The sequence below is a fragment of the Lytechinus variegatus genome, chromosome 7 (genome assembly GCF_018143015.1).
Source record: "Lytechinus variegatus isolate NC3 chromosome 7, Lvar_3.0, whole genome shotgun sequence".
Classification (NCBI taxonomy): Eukaryota; Metazoa; Echinodermata; class Echinoidea; order Temnopleuroida; family Toxopneustidae; genus Lytechinus; species Lytechinus variegatus.
In genome coordinates, this window is record NC_054746.1 from 18,195,656 (window position 1) to 18,203,573 (window position 7,918).

Below are 7,918 nucleotides of genomic sequence, written 5' to 3' on the forward strand. Positions count from 1 at the left end.
CGACCAAGAAAAAAAAAGAGAATAGGAAAGGGGTAAGACTGAATAATGATATTATTTTCCGAATCTATCGCAAACTAAGATTTTTGTAATACAAAAAAAATGTCAATTTTTTGCTCGCTCGCTCGCAACTTCTTTTTAGTTTTACGCGATACGGCATATCGAGCCCCCTCAAAATGTTTGGCTAATTACCCCATTGCTTCAACGTTCAACATGTCTAAAGGCTCAAGCTGATAGTATTATCATTTTTTAATATTTATAATTTATCCTTGACATCTGCGAAATAACATACTTTTTATATATATTTTCAAACTCATGTAGCTTGATTTTACCTCTTTAATTAGTAAAAAAAATGGTTGTTACACCGCGAAAAACCAACTCATTATAAAAACATGAAATGAGTTAAATTAAACCAAATTCATTTGAAAATACTTTCTCGGCTACTCCTAACTCTTCACTGAAATGGTGAGCACGTTTCACTTGGGGGTATCTAATGAAAAATTCCAGTTATAACCATTTTGATATAATGATCTGATAAAATTACATCTTCAGATGTTCCTTTCTCTCTATTTCCTAGAAAAAAAACTAAATAACCCTCTTATTTTATATCGCATTTTGAAGTTGTAATCAAACTCTACTTGCTAATATGATATGAATTTGAAAGACAAAATTGCAAGAGAAGAATAATGCATTTCCAGTAATGGAGGACCATGAATCATATTTCTCGGTTTTCCGTTAAGACTTTTCAGGTTTGTATTTTTCTTCCCTCATGGACCATGCTTCTCTCCATGCACTACACCCCCCATCTTAACTTTACCCCTCCCGTCTCGTTTCGTCCCTTTTCTCCAAAACACATCACATCTCCAACCTCTATCCTTGTCTACCTCTTCAGATCACACTCCATATCTTTCTCTTCCCTATCTCTGTATATGCCTGTCTCTTTCCCATTCACCACTCTCTACAACTCTGATTTTTTTTTACATATAGGGCTTTCGTTTTAATTTCTTGCGGACCCAATCTTCTGCTTCTCCCATCTTTCTCTTCTATTCCTTATCGCACCTTAGAGTTATCATTTTTCCTCGCTCACTCCCCTCTCTCTTACCCTATATACCACGTCTCTTCCATTTCTCTCCATCTTTCACTTTCTCTCTCTCTCTTCCTTTCTTAGCACTTACAATCTGCCTTCACTTAACTCGTCTTCTCTTTTAAGATTGGTTTTGTGTATTTTGTGACTTGGCATGATAAAGTCTAATTTACCTACGATCTCTGTGTGCCGCCCAAATTAGATTCGTGCTGCTTCAGCTGTTCGCTTCGCGCTTACACTCCAAAATGCTCCTGAATTGGACACAAAAATCAAACTGCAGCTAACTTACAAAAACCCATGATACTGCTGCCATCCACAGGCTTATGGAGGGGAAAACTCAGGAAGTGTGAACGAAATGTCATCACAATTTATTTTGGTGAATTTCACAAATGATAAAATATCATGCTTGTAGGTCTGTTTAAGTCTGTTGTGTTGTTTTTCCTTCCAAATTCTGCCGATCATAGCGAGAGCACGTTTTTCAGCGGGGCGGTTCCACGTATTTTTCTGCTAGAATGCAAATGTCAAAGCCTATTAATTAAGTAGTGCGAGGGAAAGTGTGAGGTGCGCGCGCGAGAGCGTTTAAGCATGATTGGCCAAATTTATAAATGCAAGTGATAGCTAAAATTTAATATCTAATACTTTCCCATTTGACAGGGAAACCGAGAGACAAAAAAGACAAAATTGACGGACAGAACAAAGACTATAATTATACTACTGTATACATGTTCGTTTTTGTGTTTTATAAATCCTGTGGGTAACTTAGCGAGAGAAGATACTGTCAGACTAGAAGTCTCGTTTTTCCTCCGATATCACATTCTTTAAATCTCTTTTAAAGGAATGTTCCAGACTGAAAATATTACATCTAAATAAATTCAAAGAGTCAAATTCAAAAAGCAAAATGCTAAAAATTTCATCAAAATCAGATATCAAATAACGAAGTTATTGAGTTTTAAAGTTTATCAATATTTTGTGAAAACACTTATATGCACATCGTCATGAATATTCATTAGGTGGGCTGATGATGATACATCTCCACTTTCCTTTTTATGTTATTACATGAAATCATAAATGTTTCATTTTTTATACATGTGTATATGATGTGTCTCCATTTATAATGAAATAAGTTGCGGCAATAAATAACTAATGCACTTAATCAGTTGTCAATCCCATTATTTTAGTTCTTGGTAGAATTTTTTTGAATAAACCTTATTTCATGCAATAAAATACAAAAGAACCAGGTTAGTGGGGATATGACATCATCAGCCCAGTGAGTCTACCTAATGGATATTCATAGTAACATGCCTAGAACTGTTTCACCGGAATAATGCAAATCTTTTGAAATTCAATAACTTTGTTCAGATATTGATCAAATTTTCAGCATTTTGCTCTGTGATTTTTTCTCTATTTATTGAGATATAAACATTTCCAGCATGGACCATCCCTTTAACGCTTTTCCATGATTTAGAGTCAGGAACATTTCCGTTGAACCAATCATTTCCAGTAGATTCTATACGCCGAAGTTTTCGGAATTGTATCATCACTTACTCCCTCCCTCTACGTACAGTACGTAAGTGACTAGAGGACTGCATATTTCACAATAAAATCGGTATATCTTTAGCGTGGATGCTATATAGTCGGACAGGAACGATGAATGTGACAAAAAGCATGTACAAGACATAGTCAAGAATAACGATTGGAATAAGAACACTGACACACACGAGGACTATGATTAACAAACAAAAATCACAAAAAAATCACAACTTACCTTGATCCCGATAGGTTTGGGATGCACAATTGCAGAGGGGTCCTTTTCGGTCCTTCCTCTATCAGTTTCGTATTTGTCCAGGAATATAGTGAGCCATATTATTGAAAATGGATACTCATGCTGACGAAATGTACCCCAAAACTGGAAGACGGCCATTTCTCTTGATTGAAGTACGAAGAGCTCTCTTTTTTAGCAATGTTATGGTATTACAAGGCCTATGGTGTTCCGTAAACCATTTCCGCGATTGCTCATACCAGATCAATCCTTTAAAAATCATCATTAAAAAGCCTTATAAATTTTGTTTCTGAGTATGCCTGTCCACGTTTCACGGTGGCTGACTGACTGGAGCTTAAACAAACTCGAAATGTCCTTATAAACCAATTGGGTTTGAGTACTATGGTAATTAACTTGTTGGGGGGTCAAGTATGCATTACAAAAGTTAAATCAGGGACTGACATAGCAACGCACCTGGCTCATTGCATATCCTGTTGAAATTCCTTTTATTCTTCCTTGGATGGTTCTCAGTTATGACCGCCTCCTGTTCCAATACACTCGATGAATCGTATAGGCTTGTTATCATTTTTATTGTTATCTATTGTTATTTAATCCTTTGGCAAGGCGTTAATCCACAGTTTGCCACTCTCGACCCACTCGCTAAATGGGTACCCGGTAGGATGCGAAAGATATTGTATGTTTGATTTCGCCAGCGCCATAATGAGGCTGCGATGAATGCAAGGAATGCGCCACAGGGAGTGGAAATTGTGCACTTTTCGTGCGGGATTGAAATGAATCCAATGACCGGGGTAATAATATGCTGTAACGCGCTTTGAGCCATTCTGGGAAAAGCGCTCTATAAAAATTGGCTATTATTATTATTATTATTGCACGAAAATTATGAGTTTCGCGACATAGAAGCCTTCTGGAACGTTGAGAATCTACATCGCCAAAAACCTTTCATGACAAAACAGCCTTTGTCGAAAATAGGTGAATCAAAGCAGGAGCGTCGCCCTGAACCACGGACAAACGACATAATTGCGACTGTCCCGGTTCACCAATTTTTGACAAAGCCCTCCAAGCTGTCCATCGTCATTTTGACGGCGCATTTTCAATATATTTAAAGGTCAAGTCCACCTCAGAAAAATGTTGATTTGAATCAATAGAGAAAAATCAGACGAGCACAATGCTGAAAATTTCATCAAAATCGGATGTAAAATAAGAAAGTTATGACATTTCAAAGTTTCGCTTATTTCTAACAAAATAATTAAATGAACGAGCCAGTTACATCCAAATGAGAGAGTCGATGACGTCACTCACTCACTATTTCTTTTGTTTTTTATTGTTTGAATTATACAATATTTCAATTTTTACGAATTTGATGATTAGGACCTCTTTGCCTGAAGCACAAAATGTTAAAATAATGGAATTCCACGTGTTCAGGGAGGAATGAAACTTCATTTCACATGAAAATGACAAGAAAATCAAAATATTTCATATTTCATATAATAAAATACAAAAGAAATAGTGAGTGATGTCATCAGTTCCCTCATTTGCATACCGACCGACATGTGCATATCACTGATTTGTGAAATGAAGCGAAACTTTAATATGCCATAACTTTCCTATTTTACATCCGATTTTGATGAAATTTTCAGTGTTATGCTTGTTGAATTTTTCTCCTTTTATTCAAATCAAGATTTTGTTGGGGTGGACTTGTCCTTTAATAATGATGTTGCAGAATCCGGCCTCATAGCAATACAGCCTTGGCGGGAGGAGAAAAATGACTGGAAAGTTATTTACCAAAATGCGAAAACTATATCGCAGGTATATTACCCCTTTCCATTAAAAAGAAGATGTATACAAAATCAGAAATAGTAAGCCATTTCCATAGCCTTTTATAATTATAGAAGACGGCATTTTTTAGTACACATTTAAAAATCGCATTAAAAGGGGATTAATGTGCAATATTTCCAAGTTTGTTCATATCGCTTCTCCTCTCCCCTTCCTTCTCCTCTCTTATTTCTTTCTTTTCCTTTCCTTTCTTTCTCTCTTTCTTTCTTTTGTCTTTGTTAGTTTCTTCCTTCTCTCTTTCTCTAACTTGTTCTTTTTTTCTTTCCTTTCCCCCTTCTTCTTTCGCATCTCTTTTCATCACATTCTTTCCCTCTTTTGTTATTCTTCTTCTTCTTCTTCTCTTCCTATTTTTTTACTCTCACCTTTTCTACTCCCCCTTTTTTCTTCTCTTTTGTCTTATTTTCTCACTTTTCTTCTTCTACTCCTATTCTTCTTCCATGTCTTCTATTTTTTTACTTTCTCTTCTTTTTATTCTGTTAGTTCTTCTACTCATCATCTTTCTTTTTCTTCTTATTCTTCTTCTGTTGGATAGGCATGTATATTGTTTGTTGGTTGGTTCGTAGGGATTGTTGTCAAAATTTCGGTTGGCTGGCTGGTTTTAGCGGGGACGTTGTGGCCTGTATACTAACGATTTTTTTTTCTTCCGTTGATATGATAATTAATGGAGGACGAAAGGCGGGGATGACCAGATATTGCATCAGGAGAACCTTTAGCTAAGGAAACTAGGACAGTGGGTGGAGACACCATATCGTCCCAGTTGGTTACGTGACTATGTATTTGCTGATTTTGATAGTACATTTTGTGAAATATTGAACGGAAATAAAAAGTTGTAAAATGAAAATGGCAAAATCTGTTTTTCGCGTCGGATTTCTTCTCACAATAATCTGATGTGCCATTAATGATCCACACAATAAATACCATCACTGCATTGATTATTGTTAGAGCATTTCTATTTGTATTCCTAAAATCATTTCACACTTTACATGGAACACAATAAATATTACATGTATTATAAATACTTCTCGGAATCTTAACTTTACAGTAAGAATTTCCGATGCAATTTTTATTTCAAATTTCGAAGTAAAGCACGAAAATGATATGTTTCACTTTTTTCAAATTATACAATTTTTAAAAATAAATATTGATATTTTGATGAGAAACTTAATAAACAAAATGATTTAGAGGATATACTGCACTGCATCATCTTCTCACTTCTCCTTTTATATTTTTTTTTATCTCTGTCTATCTCATGCTTGCTCAGTTTTCTTTACTCTTCATTCTTATTTCATATCAACATTGGCATTTATTGAGTGCATTTAAAATGTGCGTTTTCTAAACAGAATAAAACGAAGACTAATCTTCTATTTCTCCAAAACCATCTGAACAGACATGATTATCTTTTATACGTTCACTCCATATGACGCTGATTAGAAAGATTTTCATTGATAAAATTCAGCGGGTAATTTTTTCAAGATTGAAAAGAAATGTTTCATCAAGCTGTTATTTCAGTTAATATTTTTATACCCCATTTGGTTTTGAATTTTGCGCCTATATTGACATCACATTTTACGATGATCTAACTTACTTCGTTTTTAACATAGTCAACTTGCTTCATAATGACTATTCTTCTGCAATTCCGTGGATTTGAATTATCAGAATGCAAAATTATGTTTAATGTCACCATTTTGTAATGTAATTACCAATGTATTAAGAGGCATGAATCTCAGACACTAGAACATTATAAATTGTTATTAAGAAATTTAGATATTAATATTGTATGTATATTTCATTTCAGGAATGATAAACAAATAAAACTCAGCTCTTATTTCATTCGAGGTTCAAAGTTCTAAAACAGGGAAATACAGTGACCCTATAACTTTGGTTCTCTTCCTTTTCTGCTTAACCAGTGCCCCTTAAAGGGATGCTCCGGGATGTAAATATTTGCATCTAAATAAATTGAGTAAGCTTCACAGACCAAAATGATGAAAATTTCATCAAAATCAGATAACAAATAACAAAGTTATTGAATTTTAAGTTTATCAATATTTTGAGAAAATAGTGATATGCACATCGATCGTCATGAATATTCATTAGGTGGGCTGATGATGTCACATCCCCACTTTCCCATTTCTTATGTTATTACATGAAATCACAATTGTTTCATTGTTTCATACTAGTGTAAATGATGTGTCTCCATCATCATAATTATGATGAAATAAGTTGCAACAACAAAGATCTCAAATGCACTTAATCTGTTGCCAATGCGATTGTTTTAGTACTTTGTAGAAAATTTTTGAATAAACCTAATCATCTGCTAATTTTAAGACCATAAAATACGAAGGAACAAGTGGGGATATGACATCATCCGCCCACCTAATGAATATTCATACAGACATGCCTAGAACTGTTTCACTGGAATAATGAAAATCTTTAAAATTCAATAACTTCGTTATTTGTTACTCGATTTTAATCAAATTTTCAGCATTTTCTCTGTGAATTTTACTCTTTTTATTGAGATATAAATATCTCTAGCCTGGAGCATTCCTTTTACACAAAGATGTACATCAATATTTCAAACGAAAATTCTGATTGGTCAATGGTAAGTACTATACACTTTGATTAATGTAACAATGATTTTGATTGGCCAATGACATTTCACAGTTGACTGCAAACCTTTGTGTTACCGGGCCCTAGTGAGATAATGTATATTTAGTAGTCATCTGATTTGAGGTGGTTTTCTGTTGAATGATTTTTACTAACTTTAGCAATATTCTGACCCAAAACAAGTACGTCTACCTTTATATAATCTATAAAATTTCTCAACATTCATCGTTATATTTACACACAAAACTTATATACACTTGTATATCGATATAAATTTACAGTAAAGCGATTAATTCGCCAATATTATGAACAATACTGATCATTTTCCTACATAATTATGCGATTAAAAACACGCGTTCTCACACCACCCCCTGTCTCTCTTTCTTTCTCCATCTCTCCATTTGATATATCATATTCAATTAAAAGTTCTTAAGTTTGGACTAATGCCACAGAAATACTAAACACAAGATCATGGCAAAGACAGGACAAATCACAAGGAAACATAGGCACCACCTACAGAATTAGAATATATAGGGACATCCAAAGAACGGGTATGTCCAAATTGGCAAAATTGTACATGTTTTGTGTTTTACAAAATTGGAAATTGGTTAAATCGGTAT